The sequence below is a fragment of the Phyllobates terribilis genome, unplaced genomic scaffold (genome assembly GCF_046119375.1).
Source record: "Phyllobates terribilis strain yellow unplaced genomic scaffold, ASM4611937v1 Scaffold_34__1_contigs__length_13252353, whole genome shotgun sequence".
Taxonomy (NCBI): domain Eukaryota; kingdom Metazoa; phylum Chordata; class Amphibia; order Anura; family Dendrobatidae; genus Phyllobates; species Phyllobates terribilis.
Window position 1 is genome coordinate 3,805,901 of NW_027362794.1, and position 15,578 is coordinate 3,821,478.

Sequence of the window (15,578 nt, forward strand, 5' to 3'; positions counted from 1 at the left end):
GCAAATGCCCTTGTTATCAACAGCAGCCTTTTAAACTCACCTGAGCTAACAGGTATGTGAGCTGGTTACTCTGCTGCGCTTAAAATTTCTTTATTGGTTTGCTACAATGCCTTTTCTGAAACGTTGTCTCCCTCTGCTGGAACACTGACTTCTTTCATTTAATGCCTGCAGACTATAAAAGAGAAACCAACCCAAAAAGTTTGGTTGATTAGTCTGTGACATTCTTTTAAACTGTTGCTTATGGCGGTCTCTGTGAGCTTCTCAGTGACATTCAGCCATCCAGGTATCCCGCCTGCAGTAGACGGAATGTGGCAATGGAACGCTGGCTGCGCGTGTCATAATAGGCTCTGAGCCTTTATATACCTGCGCACAGCAGCAGCCACCTTCAGTCTGCTGCTGGACAGCCGGCAGCAGCAGCAGCAGGAGAGGTAATTAATCAGCAACCCTCCTGCTAAGGGTAGACAGCTGCTCGTTCCACCCCCCCCCCCGCCTTAATTGGTTCTCCTCCCTTCCAACGGTGTTGAGGCGGGTGGGAACAGCCGGGGGTTGAGGGTACTGTGCTAAAAGAGGTGGAGTTATGCAGATCTAAAACGCGTGGATTGCAGCAGCAGCAAGCCGAAAAGTGCAGGCATGTGAGGGATCTAGAGGTTGACAGCATGTCTTCTTAACGGGAGTCCAGGTGGCCATCTCCACAAATGGTCTTTTCAGAATCCTTGGGTGGCACCGTAGTCGGAAACCAATTCTGGTTATCGCTTCTCGGCCTTTTGGCTAAGATCAAGTGTAGTATCTGTTCTTATCAGTTTAATATCTGATACGTCCCCTATCTGGGGACCATATATTAAATGGATTTTTAGAACAGGGAGATGGAAAAAGAGCTTGCTCTGTCCACTCCACGCATTGACCTGGTATTGCAGTATCTCCAGGACCGGTGCACCCCTTCTTTAATGCAGTTTCTAAAATCAGAAAGAATTGAATTCAATGCTTTTTGTTCATTTGGCTTGTTTGTCGGATTTTGGGATGGACTCTTTGGCTTTGCTTTTCTTCTCCTCATTGGATTTTTCATGTTAAAAGTTGCAGAAGCCAGATGACAAGCTCATTTTGGTTCAACTTCAGCAACTGTGCATTGCATTGCCATGTAATGTAATGCAATGCTATCTATCTAGCTCTCCCTCTATACTTCCTTTTGGATAAACAGACATATTAGGCAAGCATTTTGGAGCTTTCACCTAAATAACTACAGGTGGTGAGATAAGCTGCACAATATAATTGACCTTTCAGTATATTGTTGCACACACACCATCTATTTAGCAAATGCCCTTGTTATCAACAGCAGCCTTTTAAACTCACCTGAGCTAACAGGTATGTGAGCTGGTTACTTTGCTGCGCTTAAAATTTCTTTTTTGGTTTGCTACAATGCCTTTTCTGAAACGTTGTCTCCCTCTGCTGGAACACTGACTTCTTTCATTTAATGCCTGCAGACTATAAAAGAGAAACCAACCCAAAAAGTTTGGTTGATTAGTCTGTGGCATTCTTTTAAACTGTTGCTTATGGCGGTCTCTGTGAGCTTCTCAGTGACATTCAGCCATCCAGGTATCCCGCCTGCAGTAGACGGAATGTGGCAATGGAACGCTGGCTGCGCGTGTCATAATAGGCTCTGAGCCTTTATATACCTGCGCACAGCAGCAGCCACCTTCAGTCTGCTGCTGGACAGCCAGCAGCAGCAGCAGGAGAGGTAATTAATCAGCAACCCTCCTGCTAAGGGTAGACAGCTGCTCGTTCCACCCCGCCCGCCTTAATTGGTTCTCCTCCCTTCCAACGGTGTTGAGGCGGGTGGGAACAGCCGGGGGTTGAGGGTACTGTGCTAAAAGAGGTGGAGTTATGCAGATCTAAAACGCGTGGATTGCAGCAGCAGCAAGCCGAAAAGTGCAGGCATGTGAGGGATCTAGAGGTTGACAGCATGTCTTCTTAACGGGAGTCCAGGTGGCCATCTCCACAAATGGACTTTTCAGAATCCTTGGGTGGCACCGTAGTCGGAAACCAATTCTGGTTATCGCTTCTCGGCCTTTTAGCTAAGATCAAGTGTAGTATCTGTTCTTATCAGTTTAATATCTGATACGTCCCCTATCTGGGGACCATATATTAAATGGATTTTTAGAACAGGGAGATGGAAAAAGAGCTTGCTCTGTCCACTCCACGCATTGACCTGGTATTGCAGTATCTCCAGGACCGGTGCACCCCTTCTTTAATGCAGTTTCTAAAATCAGAAAGAATTGAATTCAATGCTTTTTGTTCATTTGGCTTGTTTGTCGGATTTTGGGATGGACTCTTTGGCTTTGCTTTTCTTCTCCTCATTGGATTTTTCATGTTAAAAGTTGCAGAAGCCAGATGACAAGCTCATTTTGGTTCAACTTCAGCAACTGTGCATTGCATTGCCATGTAATGTAATGCAATGCTATCTATCTAGCTCTCCCTCTATACTTCCTTTTGGATAAACAGACATATTAGGCAAGCATTTTGGAGCTTTCACCTAAATAACTACAGGTGGTGAGATAAGCTGCACAATATAATTGACCTTTCAGTATATTGTTGCACACACACCATCTATTTAGCAAATGCCCTTGTTATCAACAGCAGCCTTTTAAACTCACCTGAGCTAACAGGTATGTGAGCTGGTTACTCTGCTGCGCTTAAAATTTCTTTTTTGGTTTGCTACAATGCCTTTTCTGAAACGTTGTCTCCCTCTGCTGGAACACTGACTTCTTTCATTTAATGCCTGCAGATTATAAAAGAGAAACCAACCCAAAAAGTTTGGTTGATTAGTCTGTGGCATTCTTTTAAACTGTTGCTTATGGCGGTCTCTGTGAGCTTCTCAGTGACATTCAGCCATCCAGGTATCCCGCCTGCAGTAGACGGAATGTGGCAATGGAACGCTAGCTGCGCGTGTCATAATAGGCTCTGAGCCTTTATATACCTGCGCACAGCAGCAGCCACCTTCAGTCTGCTGCTGGACAGCCAGCAGCAGCAGCAGCAGGAGAGGTAATTAATCAGCAACCCTCCTGCTAAGGGTAGACAGCTGCTCGTTCCACCCCCCCCCCCGCCTTAATTGGTTCTCCTCCCTTCCAACGGTGTTGAGGCGGGTGGGAACAGCCGGGGGTTGAGGGTACTGTGCTAAAAGAGGTGGAGTTATGCAGATCTAAAACGCGTGGATTGCAGCAGCAGCAAGCCGAAAAGTGCAGGCATGTGAGGGATCTAGAGGTTGACAGCATGTCTTCTTAACGGGAGTCCAGGTGGCCATCTCCACAAATGGACTTTTCAGAATCCTTGGGTGGCACCGTAGTCGGAAACCAATTCTGGTTATCGCTTCTCGGCCTTTTGGCTAAGATCAAGTGTAGTATCTGTTCTTATCAGTTTAATATCTGATACGTCCCCTATCTGGGGACCATATATTAAATGGATTTTTAGAACAGGGAGATGGAAAAAGAGCTTGCTCTGTCCACTCCACGCATTGACCTGGTATTGCAGTATCTCCAGGACCGGTGCACCCCTTCTTTAATGCAGTTTCTAAAATCAGAAAGAATTGAATTCAATGCTTTTTGTTCATTTGGCTTGTTTGTCGGATTTTGGGATGGACTCTTTGGCTTTGCTTTTCTTCTCCTCATTGGATTTTTCATGTTAAAAGTTGCAGAAGCCAGATGACAAGCTCATTTTGGTTCAACTTCAGCAACTGTGCATTGCATTGCCATGTAATGTAATGCAATGCTATCTATCTAGCTCTCCCTCTATACTTCCTTTTGGATAAACAGACATATTAGGCAAGCATTTTGGAGCTTTCACCTAAATAACTACAGGTGGTGAGATAAGCTGCACAATATAATTGACCTTTCAGTATATTGTTGCACACACACCATCTATTTAGCAAATGCCCTTGTTATCAACAGCAGCCTTTTAAACTCACCTGAGCTAACAGGTATGTGAGCTGGTTACTCTGCTGCGCTTAAAATTTCTTTTTTGGTTTGCTACAATGCCTTTTCTGAAACGTTGTCTCCCTCTGCTGGAACACTGACTTCTTTCATTTAATGCCTGTGACGCGCCCCTGGGCCTGTGTCGCGCTGCGTTGCGCACGCGTGAGCTTACCCGGAGCCGGATCTGTTGAGGGTTGTAGTCTCGTGGCGGTGACCCGGTCCGTACCCAGGGAGTCAAACTGGACGGCAGTCTGTTAGCGGTAAATGGTTGATGACTACGCCACCCGTTGAGTGCAGCCAGGGAGCTGCTGCTGCAGGGCAGACCGCTGAGGCCGGTGGTAGGATTGTGCAGCGTGATAGTATAACCCCCAACGGGAGGGGTATGGCCTCAGGGCAGCCGACGTGGATGATGGGGGTAGCAGGAACCACTCAGAGACGGTACGGTGTAGTTCAGGGTCTTTACTGGTAACAACGATAGACCCTCCCGGAGTACTTGCTAGCAAACGGGGCCTGGTCAGTCTTTGAGCAGATGAAATCTCCCCTGGCCAGGCGTAGTTGTAGGCCTCCCAAACTGACTGTACTCTTCTGGCTACCTTGCTAGAAGCTGATGTAAGTAGCCCACGTCCCTGAGTGTACCGTGTGGTGCTCACCCGTATGGCCGGTGACTCGGGGCCTTCTAATGGCTTCCGCTCCACGATGGCGGTGCTGGTCCCACGCGTGTGACCGTGCCTTCGGGCTTCTGGGCCAGAGGACCTGAAATCCCCTGCCTGACGGATTCTGCTGCTGGGTAGGAGTTAGTCCCCACAGCCTCGGACTCCGGGTCCGGTAAAGAATCTTCTTAGTCAGGGCGAGCTCTGCAGCTGCCAGCCCCTGACTCCTTGTAACTCTGCTGTTTCCTATGCTGCTTCTTGTCTCCACTCTCCTTGTCTGACTAACCCTGCCTCAGCCCAGGGTTTATACAGGGGAAGTTCTTCCCCTCCCAAGACTGGGCAGGAGGTGTGGCATGCACAGGATCCCTGACCAAAGGACCTCCCACCTGCTCTCAGACGTAATATCTCTATCACTGTGGCAACCAGACCCCTGGGGTGTCACATTCCCCCCTAGTGAAATTTAGTACTCCGGGACTAAACACTTTTTTTTAGAAAAATATACCAAGGTATAACAATAACAATAAAATACAATAAGGAAACACAATAAGATGGTCACGGCATATCCGCAACCGGGTGTAGTCTTTGAAGAAAAGCAAAGGTGTCCATTTCACCAACACAGGGAGACGTAACCAGGTAGGGGTCTGTCCTACCCCGAGTCCTTAACAGTCACTAGTCCATCCTGGGTTACGCTCCAACTATATACAAGGATTCCCGGTAAATCCACCAAGGTTTCCTAAAAACAACTGGAAACACAAAATTATACACAAGCAACAATACACAGATAAACATAAATAAAACTATTTTTACACTTCAAATTCTCCAGCGTGCGGGTAACTGGCCTCTAGTGGCCCTAGTGGACCTACGGAGCTGACTGTCTGGCCCTGAACTACAGGGTGTAGGAGCTGTCAAGGGTAAACTGGGCAGCTGTCTACCGGCTCTTTGTCTCACTAGGGGTACGGCAGGCTCACTATAAGCAGAGGGTTGATTCTCCTGTTCTACTTGTGTGGAGTCTTCTGCCTCCTGGACCGGCTGTTTTTCCAGCTCCACCCGTTGCTCCGTAGGTTCTTGGGATGATGGTTGGAGGAAGGTGAGTACGGGTACCACAACTGCACCATTGACTTGAGTCCAAGACCGAGGGAAGTCCCCGAGCACGGTACTAACCATATCTTCCCTTTCTCCCACGGGTCGATGGTCTTCTTGTTCCTCTTCAGGGTTCCTCAGTTGTTCGGGACACTTCTTCAGGTGGTCCCGGGATACAATGGCTGTGGTTTCCCCTCCGTCTTTACTGATGGTACAGACCTTCGGGTTCTCGTGGCTTGAGGGCAGTACGGTGTACGGGTCCTTCTCCCACTGGTCGTCCAACTTGTGGAGCCGTCTCTTCCTCTTCAAGACCTGCTCTCCGGGTACCAGGGGAACAGCGGGAGCATACTGGTTGTAAGTTTTCTCTTGTCTTTCCCTAGCCTGACAGAGACTTCGCTCCACGCTCTCCTGTACTCTCCGGTACTGCTGCTGCCTCTCTGTGTCCCAGTCTGTTTCTGGTGAAGTGTCCTCGGGGGTCAGGACTCCCATTTCCAGGTCAACAGGTAACTTACCAGGTCTTGCCCTCATTAGGTAAGCCGGGGTACAGTTGGTGGAACCTACCGGGATGTGGTTGTATAGGTCCACCAGATCGGGCAACTTTTCAGGCCACAGACTGCGTTCTTCCAGGGGCAACGTTTTTAGAAGATCCATTACCACCTGGTTCATTTTTTCACAAAGTCCATTAGTCTGCGGATGGTAGGGTGTCGTCCTTATCTTCCGGCAGCCATACAGATTGCAGAATTCCTGAAAGACCTCCGCTTCAAAGGCAGGTCCCTGGTCCGTCAGCACTTGGTCCGGGTACCCGTGTGGACGGCAGAAGTGCTGCTGGAAGGCTCTAGCTGCTGTTTGAGCCATTAAGTCCTTGACGGGGACGACAACCAAGAACCGGGAGTAATGATCCACGATGGTTAACGCGTAGACGTAGCCACTTCTGCTTGGGGTCAGTTTTACATGATCCAAGGCTACCAGTTCCAACGGTTGCCGGGTGACGATGGACTGCAGGGGAGTCTTCTGGCTGGCCCGGTCCTTCCTTCTCAGATTGCACGGGCCACAGTCTCTGCACCACTTCTCGATGGTTCCCCTCATGCCTACCCAGTGGAACCGCTCGCGCAGCAGGAACTCCAGCTTTTTCCACCCGAAGTGTCCAGCTCCGTCGTGGTATGCCTCCATCACCATGGCTGCGTCTCTTCGTGGCACCACTACTTGCCAGAGTAGTTCATGCGTCCGGGAGTTGACCATTCTGCGGCACAACTTCCCCTTGTAAAGGAATAGTCGACTCTTCTCCGCCCATAGTTGTTTGGCTTCCTCCGGAGCGTCTGGTTCAAGGCGAGCCTCCAGCCGAGTCAGCATCTCCTTCACCAGTCGGACGGCAGGGTCGCTGTCTTGCGTTTCCCCCCAGTTGTAGTGGGGTAAGGGGTTCAACGTAGCAGCCTGCTTACCCCTTACCCGGTGGGAATACTGGATAGTCCCATGACGGTGGAACGCAGGGAGTTCAACTTCTTCCAGTCCCTCCGGATCTTCTCCTTCGTCCGGCAGGTTGGGCATCCTGGACAGGGCGTCCGCGTTAGTATTGGAGCGTCCTGCCCGGTATTTGATTGTGAACTCGTAGTTGGACAGACGGGCCATCCACCTCTGCTCCAGGGCACCGAGTCTTGCCGTGTCCAGGTGTGTCAACGGGTTGTTATCCGTGTATACGGTGAACCGGGAAGAAGCGAGGTAATGCCTAAAGCGCTCGGTGACTGCCCATACCACGGCCAGGAACTCTAGCTTGAATGAGCTGTAATTTTCGGGGTTCCTTTCGGTGGGTCGCAGTTTTCGGCTGGCATAGGAGATTACTCGTTCTCTCCCCTGCTGAATCTGGGACAGTACGGCTCCTAGCCCGATGTTACTGGCGTCGGTGTAGAGGATAAAGGGCTGACTATAATCCGGGTACGCCAGGATTTCGTCCCCCGTGAGGGCCATCTTCAGCTGGCGGAAGGACTCTTCTTCCAGCTCCTCCCATTTGAAGGGCGGCTTCTGGTTCTTGGCCTTCCGGGACTGGCCTATCAGGAGGTCCTGTATAGGTGCTGCCTTCTTTGGTGAAACCGGGAATAAACCTTCGGTAGTAGCCTACCAACCCGAGGAACTGCCGCACTTCTTTTACGCTGGAGGGGCTTGGCCATCCCTTAATTGCGGTGATCTTATCAGGGTCGGGAGCCACTCCGTCAGCACTCACCACGTGTCCCAGGTACTGCACCTTTGGTTTCAGGAGGTGACACTTGGAGGGTTTCACCTTTAGGCCGTAACTCGCCAGAGCCTCGAACACTTCCGCCAGGTGTTTCAGGTGGTCCTCATACGTCTTGGAATATATGATGACATCGTCCAGGTACAACAGGACCGTCTCGAAGTTTCTGTGGCCCAGACAACACTCCATTAGGCGTTGGAAGGTTCCTGGTGCGTTGCAGAGTCCGAACGGCATGCAGGTGAACTCGCTAAGTCCCATCGGGGTGGTGAATGCGGTCTTCTCCCGGTCCGCCTCTGCTACAGGAACCTGCCAGTACCCGCTAGTGAGATCCAAGGTAGAGAAGAAGTTAGCAGATCTTAAAGCAGCCAATGACTCCTCTATCCTTGGTAAGGGGTACGCATCCTTGTGTGTGATACGGTTGATTTTCCGGTCATCTACACACATCCTCATAGTGTTGTCTTTCTTTTTGACTAAAACTAATGGGGCTGCCCAGGGGCTACAACTATCCCGGATTACCCCAGCCTCCTTCATGTCTCTAAGCATCCCCTTGGCGTGTTGGTAATGTGCAGGGGGTACGGGTCGATACCTCTCTTTTATGGGAGGATGATCTCCCGTGGGGATGCAATGTTCTACCCCCTTGACTCGCCCGAAGTCTAACGGGTGTTTACTAAACACTCTCTCATACTCTTGAACCACCCGATAGACTCCTTGTTTCTGATGTGAGGGAGTGGAGTCAGTACCCAGATGTAGTTGCTGACACCAGTCCTCCATGTCTTTCTTAGAGCCGTTACCTTTCTCCGGGTGAGATGGAGGCAAGGGTTCCACAGATTGTATAGAATTTTGATTAGTGGTATATAATTTGGCTAGCGTGGCATACCGGGGCAGGTACACTTCCCTCTCCCCGATATTTATTATGCGAACGGGCACCCTCCCATGGCGTACATTGACCACCCCCCGTGCTGTCAAAATGGTGGGCCTACTGTCTGAGTAAACTGGTTCTACCATTGCCTGGTAATCTCTACCTCTCAGACCAATAGCTGCCCGGCACCAAATCATCATTTCACTTTTTGGGGGCATGGCAATAGGAAAAGGGTCACACATTCTTACGCTACCAATCTCACCGCCGGAGAGTTCCACTTGTTGCCGTTGCATCAGTGCCCGGATCTCTTTCTGGAGCACCCGCTGCTCGCCGGAGCTGGCATTCTTGGCAACCTGCTGTAAAAGGAAAATCACCTCTGCAAGACAATTTTCAATTACATTAGTTCCTAGAGTTATTTTTGGGTGACTCTCATGTTTGTCAATATCTACAATGATCAGTCCCTGTGCGGCCAGTTCGACTCTACCAATTTTGATGGTCACCTCTTTAAATCCGATCTGTGGCACGGGCTGACCATTGCTGGCGATGATACTCAAGTCGTCGTCAGGGTAGCGGGTAATATCCGAGTCATTCCAGTACTGCTTGAAGAGCACGTACGGGATGGTGGTGACCTGTGACCCGGTGTCCAGTAGGGCACTCATGGGAATGCCATCCAGTACCACAGGCAAGACTGGACGTCCTCCCACATATCTGTCGCGCCAGTTCGATGGGCCTGGTGATCTTTTCCCTGGGGGTTGGCCCTCTACCCCAGGTTGTGCCCGTTTAAAGAACAGTACCTTGCCATATGTCCGGGTTGATTGCAGCGGCGGCAGATGGGTCGTCCGTCCTCACTGTATCGGTCACTGGGTCTTCCTCTGGCCGGTGGGGTCCTCCTTGGTCGACGCCACGGGATGTCCTCCGGTCCGGATGCCAGCTGGATCTTCCCTGGGGTGGAAGCCTGTAAAGACTGCACAGTTCGGGTTAGCGCAGCAACGCTCTTAGCTAGCTCTTGGACCTGATGGTGTAGGTCTGGAGCCGGGTCATTGTCCAAAGCCTGCGCATCAGCTCCCACAGGCCCTGCTGACAAGGGCGCCGCCTCCTGGTAGTAAGTGGTAGTGGGGCGTCTGTGGGTCACAACGCCACCTGGTGCCGGTTCTCGGAGCACCCGGATGGCTCTGTCCTTGAACTGTGCAAAGTCCAGATGGGGATCCTGTAAGGCCATTGCCCGCAACTGGGTTCGGTGGGCATTGCAATATAAACCCTCTATAAATTGTTCAGTCAACAGCCTGTCCTCGTTTCCCACCCCATCAGGGTCGGTCTGCTTTATGGCCCTCAGGGCCTCTTGTAGGTTTAGTGCATAGTCCCTTATACTCTCATGCGCTCGCTGCTTGCACCCGTAGAATCTAAGCTTAATCTCGGCTGAGGTGCGGGTATCAAAGGTGTCCTTCAGCCGGGTTAGTATCCCTGCGACAGTCTTCCTCCCAGGTGGCCAGGATTTTACTTCCCTTTTGGCTGCCCCGGTTAGTTGGGCCACCAGGATGCTCACTTTTTGCTCTTCTGTGAGGGGGTACACCTGGAAGAGGCTATCCAGCTTTTCTCTAAAGTCATGCAGGGTATGTGACTCCCCTGAGTACTGGGGTAGCCAAGCTGCTCCCGGGATATAGGGCATGGTGAAGGGCATAACTGCAGCAGCGGTAGCGCTGGCGGGGGTTGAGGCAGTGAAGCTCTCCTCCGTATCCGACATCTTCCTCCCCCCTAGTGGACTGTGGCCTACCTTGCGATGATCCTCTTCCGTAGGCCGCGGCTCCGCAGTGGATCGTCAGGGTTGAGGACCTTCCGTCGCGCTCCTGTGACGTCGGCGTCTGCTGGGCTCCTTCCAGGACCTTACGCAACGTCCGGACGTGAGGCGGGGCTTCAGTTCTCGCGCGCTTTCGGAGTCCACGCCCCTCTTCTTCCCGCGCGGCGTCCTCAAGATGGCGTCCAACGGCGGGAAAACTCCACGGATGGCGGGAAGAAGGCCGAAGATGGCGCCGGATGGCGGGAAACTTCACCGATGGCGGGAAGAAGGTAGAAGATGGCGCCGGATGGCGGGAAACCTCCACGGATAGCGGGAATCTTCACCACTGGTAAGTTTGAACAGTCTTTGCTTTTCAGGCACGCAGTACCCGGTGGTTGCGGGCACGAAATCCTGCCGACTACGCCAAAGTTGACGCGCCCCTGGGCCTGTGTCGCGCTGCGTTGCGCACGCGTGAGCTTACCCGGAGCCGGATCTGTTGAGGGTTGTAGTCTCGTGGCGGTGACCCGGTCCGTACCCAGGGAGTCAAACTGGACGGCAGTCTGTTAGCGGTAAATGGTTGATGACTACGCCACCCGTTGAGTGCAGCCAGGGAGCTGCTGCTGCAGGGCAGACCGCTGAGGCCGGTGGTAGGATTGTGCAGCGTGATAGTATAACCCCCAACGGGAGGGGTATGGCCTCAGGGCAGCCGACGTGGATGATGGGGGTAGCAGGAACCACTCAGAGACGGTACGGTGTAGTTCAGGGTCTTTACTGGTAACAACGATAGACCCTCCCGGAGTACTTGCTAGCAAACGGGGCCTGGTCAGTCTTTGAGCAGATGAGATCTCCCCTGGCCAGGCGTAGTTGTAGGCCTCCCAAACTGACTGTACTCTTTTGGCTACCTTGCTAGAAGCTGATGTAAGTAGCCCACGTCCCTGAGTGTACCGTGTGGTGCTCACCCGTATGGCCGGTGACTCGGGGCCTTCTAATGGCTTCCGCTCCACGATGGCGGTGCTGGTCCCACGCGTGTGACCGTGCCTTCGGGCTTCTGGGCCAGAGGACCTGAAATCCCCTGCCTGACGGATTCTGCTGCTGGGTAGGAGTTAGTCCCCACAGCCTCGGACTCCGGGTCCGGTAAAGAATCTTCTTAGTCAGGGCGAGCTCTGCAGCTTCCAGCCCCTGACTCCTTGTAACTCTGCTGTTTCCTATGCTGCTTCTTGTCTCCACTCTCCTTGTCTGACTAACCCTGCCTCAGCCCAGGGTTTATATAGGGGAAGTTCTTCCCCTCCCAAGACTGGGCAGGAGGTGTGGCATGCACAGGATCCCTGACCAAAGGACCTCCCACCTGCTCTCAGACGTAATATCTCTATCACTGTGGCAACCAGACCCCTGGGGTGTCACACCTGCAGACTATAAAAGAGAAACCAACCCAAAAAGTTTGGTTGATTAGTCTGTGGCATTCTTTTAAACTGTTGCTTATGGCGGTCTCTGTGAGCTTCTCAGTGACATTCAGCCATCCAGGTATCCCGCCTGCAGTAGACGGAATGTGGCAATGGAACGCTGGCTGCGCGTGTCATAATAGGCTCTGAGCCTTTATATACCTGCGCACAGCAGCAGCCACCTTCAGTCTGCTGCTGGACAGCCAGCAGCAGCAGCAGCAGGAGAGGTAATTAATCAGCAACCCTCCTGCTAAGGGTAGACAGCTGCTCGTTCCACCCCCCCCCCGCCTTAATTGGTTCTCCTCCCTTCCAACGGTGTTGAGGCGGGTGGGAACAGCCGGGGGTTGAGGGTACTGTGCTAAAAGAGGTGGAGTTATGCAGATCTAAAACGCGTGGATTGCAGCAGCAGCAAGCCGAAAAGTGCAGGCATGTGAGGGATCTAGAGGTTGACAGCATGTCTTCTTAACGGGAGTCCAGGTGGCCATCTCCACAAATGGACTTTTCAGAATCCTTGGGTGGCACCGTAGTCGGAAACCAATTCTGGTTATCGCTTCTCGGCCTTTTGGCTAAGATCAAGTGTAGTATCTGTTCTTATCAGTTTAATATCTGATACGTCCCCTATCTGGGGACCATATATTAAATGGATTTTTAGAACAGGGAGATGGAAAAAGAGCTTGCTCTGTCCACTCCACGCATTGACCTGGTATTGCAGTATCTCCAGGACCGGTGCACCCCTTCTTTAATGCAGTTTCTAAAGTCAGAAAGAATTGAATTCAATGCTTTTTGTTCATTTGGCTTGTTTGTCGGATTTTGGGATGGACTCTTTGGCTTTGCTTTTCTTCTCCTCATTGGATTTTTCATGTTAAAAGTTGCAGAAGCCAGATGACAAGCTCATTTTGGTTCAACTTCAGCAACTGTGCATTGCATTGCCATGTAATGTAATGCAATGCTATCTATCTAGCTCTCCCTCTATACTTCCTTTTGGATAAACAGACATATTAGGCAAGCATTTTGGAGCTTTCACCTAAATAACTACAGGTGGTGAGATAAGCTGCACAATATAATTGACCTTTCAGTATATTGTTGCACACACACCATCTATTTAGCAAATGCCCTTGTTATCAACAGCAGCCTTTTAAACTCACCTGAGCTAACAGGTATGTGAGCTGGTTACTCTGCTGCGCTTAAAATTTCTTTTTTGGTTTGCTACAATGCCTTTTCTGAAACGTTGTCTCCCTCTGCTGGAACACTGACTTCTTTCATTTAATGCCTGCAGACTATAAAAGAGAAACCAACCCAAAAAGTTTGGTTGATTAGTCTGTGGCATTCTTTTAAACTGTTGCTTATGGCGGTCTCTGTGAGCTTCTCAGTGACATTCAGCCATCCAGGTATCCCGCCTGCAGTAGACGGAATGTGGCAATGGAACGCTGGCTGCGCGTGTCATAATAGGCTCTGAGCCTTTATATACCTGCGCACAGCAGCAGCCACCTTCAGTCTGCTGCTGGACAGCCAGCAGCAGCAGGAGAGGTAATTAATCAGCAACCCTCCTGCTAAGGGTAGACAGCTGCTCGTTCCACCCCCCCCCCGCCTTAATTGGTTCTCCTCCCTTCCAATGGTGTTGAGGCGGGTGGGAACAGCCGGGGGTTGAGGGTACTGTGCTAAAAGAGGTGGAGTTATGCAGATCTAAAACACGTGGATTGCAGCAGCAGCAAGCCGAAAAGTGCAGGCATGTGAGGGATCTAGAGGTTGACAGCATGTCTTCTTAACGGGAGTCCAGGTGGCCATCTCCACAAATGGACTTTTCAGAATCCTTGGGTGGCACCGTAGTCGGAAACCAATTCTGGTTATCGCTTCTCGGCCTTTTGGCTAAGATCAAGTGTAGTATCTGTTCTTATCAGTTTAATATCTGATACGTCCCCTATCTGGGGACCATATATTAAATGGATTTTTAGAACAGGGAGATGGAAAAAGAGCTTGCTCTGTCCACTCCACGCATTGACCTGGTATTGCAGTATCTCCAGGACCGGTGCACCCCTTCTTTAATGCAGTTTCTAAAATCAGAAAGAATTGAATTCAATGCTTTTTGTTCATTTGGCTTGTTTGTCGGATTTTGGGATGGACTCTTTGGCTTTGCTTTTCTTCTCCTCATTGGATTTTTCATGTTAAAAGTTGCAGAAGCCAGATGACAAGCTCATTTTGGTTCAACTTCAGCAACTGTGCATTGCATTGCCATGTAATGTAATGCAATGCTATCTATCTAGCTCTCCCTCTATACTTCCTTTTGGATAAACAGACATATTAGGCAAGCATTTTGGAGCTTTCACCTAAATAACTACAGGTGGTGAGATAAGCTGCACAATATAATTGACCTTTCAGTATATTGTTGCACACACACCATCTATTTAGCAAATGCCCTTGTTATCAACAGCAGCCTTTTAAACTCACCTGAGCTAACAGGTATGTGAGCTGGTTACTCTGCTGCGCTTAAAATTTCTTTTTTGGTTTGCTACAATGCCTTTTCTGAAACGTTGTCTCCCTCTGCTGGAACACTGACTTCTTTCATTTAATGCCTGCAGACTATAAAAGAGAAACCAACCCAAAAAGTTTGGTTGATTAGTCTGTGGCATTCTTTTAAACTGTTGCTTATGGCGGTCTCTGTGAGCTTCTCAGTGACATTCAGCCATCCAGGTATCCCGCCTGCAGTAGACGGAATGTGGCAATGGAACGCTGGCTGCGCGTGTCATAATAGGCTCTGAGCCTTTATATACCTGCGCACAGCAGCAGCCACCTTCAGTCTGCTGCTGGACAGCCAGCAGCAGCAGCAGGAGAGGTAATTAATCAGCAACCCTCCTGCTAAGGGTAGACAGCTGCTCGTTCCACCCCCCCCCCCCCGCCTTAATTGGTTCTCCTCCCTTCCAACGGTGTTGAGGCGGGTGGGAACAGCCGGGGGTTGAGGGTACTGTGCTAAAAGAGGTGGAGTTATGCAGATCTAAAACGCGTGGATTGCAGCAGCAGCAAGCCGAAAAGTGCAGGCATGTGAGGGATCTAGAGGTTGACAGCATGTCTTCTTAACGGGAGTCCAGGTGGCCATCTCCACAAATGGACTTTTCAGAATCCTTGGGTGGCACCGTAGTCGGAAACCAATTCTGGTTATCGCTTCTCGGCCTTTTGGCTAAAATCAAGTGTAGTATCTGTTCTTATCAGTTTAATATCTGATACGTCCCCTATCTGGGGACCATATATTAAATGGATTTTTAGAACAGGGAGATGGAAAAAGAGCTTGCTCTGTCCACTCCACGCATTGACCTGGTATTGCAGTATCTCCAGGACCGGTGCACCCCTTCTTTAATGCAGTTTCTAAAATCAGAAAGAATTGAATTCAATGCTTTTTGTTCATTTGGCTTGTTTGTCGGATTTTGGGATGGACTCTTTGGCTTTGCTTTTCTTCTCCTCATTGGATTTTTCATGTTAAAAGTTGCAGAAGCCAGATGACAAGCTCATTTTGGTTCAACTTCAGCAACTGTGCATTGCATTGCCATGTAATGTAATGCAATGCTATCTATCTAGCTCTCCCTCTATACTTCCTTTTG

General features: G+C 50.4%; 6 non-coding genes across 6 annotated transcripts; all 6 read left to right on the forward strand.

The window, feature by feature from the left end:
• Positions 1 to 748: 748 nt before the first annotated feature.
• Positions 749 to 939, forward strand: LOC141180783 (U2 spliceosomal RNA). The gene has a single exon (XR_012256421.1). It is a non-coding gene; the product is annotated as a U2 spliceosomal RNA (small nuclear RNA).
• Positions 940 to 2,049: 1,110 nt separating this feature from the next.
• On the forward strand, positions 2,050 to 2,240 carry LOC141181759 (U2 spliceosomal RNA). The gene has a single exon (XR_012257306.1). It is a non-coding gene; the product is annotated as a U2 spliceosomal RNA (small nuclear RNA).
• Positions 2,241 to 3,356: 1,116 nt separating this feature from the next.
• Positions 3,357 to 3,547, forward strand: LOC141180784 (U2 spliceosomal RNA). Its single transcript, XR_012256422.1, has one exon. It is a non-coding gene; the product is annotated as a U2 spliceosomal RNA (small nuclear RNA).
• An 8,987-nt stretch (positions 3,548 to 12,534) lies between these two features.
• LOC141180785 (U2 spliceosomal RNA) lies at positions 12,535 to 12,725 on the forward strand. The gene has a single exon (XR_012256423.1). It is a non-coding gene; the product is annotated as a U2 spliceosomal RNA (small nuclear RNA).
• Positions 12,726 to 13,834: 1,109 nt separating this feature from the next.
• On the forward strand, positions 13,835 to 14,025 carry LOC141180787 (U2 spliceosomal RNA). Its single transcript, XR_012256425.1, has one exon. It is a non-coding gene; the product is annotated as a U2 spliceosomal RNA (small nuclear RNA).
• Positions 14,026 to 15,140: 1,115 nt separating this feature from the next.
• On the forward strand, positions 15,141 to 15,331 carry LOC141181830 (U2 spliceosomal RNA). The gene has a single exon (XR_012257370.1). It is a non-coding gene; the product is annotated as a U2 spliceosomal RNA (small nuclear RNA).
• Positions 15,332 to 15,578: the final 247 nt, after the last annotated feature.